The 752-nt window shown below is 36.0% G+C and overlaps 1 protein-coding gene across 2 annotated transcripts in view; it reads left to right on the top strand.

Annotated features, from left to right (window-relative positions):
* Positions 1-752, top strand: part of LOC106472535 (syntaxin-5-like) — a 24,342-nt gene that overhangs the window by 16,300 nt on the left and 7,290 nt on the right. The gene's annotated exons all lie outside the window — the stretch shown is intronic.

Consider the following 752-nt stretch of genomic DNA (forward strand, 5'->3'; position numbering starts at 1 on the left):
GGTTCATGAAATGCAAAGGCCTAGTTATGAGAACTAAAACGAAAATTGCTCAAAGAATGTCCGATGAGTTTGAGATGAAAATTTGTGCTTTTCACAAGTATATTATACAGTTAAGAAAAAAAACTTCATTTGAATTGTCTCAAATAGCAAACATGGATGAAACACCTTTAACATTTGATGTTCCAAGTACTAGAACAACTGATATTAAAGGTACTAAAACTATTACTGTTAAAACTACTGGACATGAAAAAACGCATTCTACAGTGGTGCTAGCATGTTGTGCAGATGGAACAAAATTACCACCAATGTTAATTTTTAAAAGAAAAACAACACCCAAAGAAAATTTACCCAGCGGTGTCTACATTCATGTACATGAAAAAGGATGATGGATGAAGATGGAACACTACTTTGGTTTGAAAAAATTTGGATGAAACGTCCAGGAGGCTTATTAAAAAAAGCATTCTCTCCTTGTCTGGGATTCCTTTACAGCTCATAATATGGAAAAAATAAAGGAAAAAGCTAATGAGCTAAAAACACAGCTGGCTGTTATACCAGGTGGTTTAATAAGTCAACTGCAACCTCTCGATGTTTCTATTAACAAACCCTTTAAGACTTTAATGAGAGAGGAATGGAACAACTGGATGCAGCAGGAAGATCTTGCTACGACCCCTACAGGACGAAGGAAGAGACCAACGCTTGCTCAGGTCTGCATGTGGGTGAAGAATTCGTGGGAAAAAGTAAGAAGTGATATA

Source organism: Limulus polyphemus, unplaced genomic scaffold (assembly GCF_000517525.1).
Source record: "Limulus polyphemus unplaced genomic scaffold, Limulus_polyphemus-2.1.2 Scaffold5410, whole genome shotgun sequence".
NCBI lineage: Eukaryota > Metazoa > Arthropoda > Merostomata > Xiphosura > Limulidae > Limulus > Limulus polyphemus.